Genomic DNA, 326 nt, shown 5'->3' with positions numbered 1-326 from the left:
AGGAAGAGATAGGGAATCTACCTGATAAAGAATTCCAAATAATGATAGCGAAATGGATCCAAAATCTTGAAATCAAAATGGAATCACAGATAAATAGCTTGGAGACTAAGATTGAGAATATACAAGAAAGGTTTAACGAGGACCTAGAAGAAATAAAAGAGAGTCAATATAAAATGAATAATGCAATAAATGAAATTAAAAACACTCTGGAGGCAACAAATAGTAGAATAACAGAGGCAGAAGATAGGATTAGTGAATTAGAAGATAGAATGGTAGAAATAAATGAATCAGAGAGGATAAAAAGAAAAACGAATAAAGAAATAAGA

This window comes from Bison bison, unplaced genomic scaffold (genome assembly GCF_000754665.1).
Source record: "Bison bison bison isolate TAMUID 2011002044 unplaced genomic scaffold, Bison_UMD1.0 scf7180017864126, whole genome shotgun sequence".
Classification (NCBI taxonomy): Eukaryota; Metazoa; Chordata; class Mammalia; order Artiodactyla; family Bovidae; genus Bison; species Bison bison.
Note: the sequence above shows the minus strand (reverse complement) of the source record.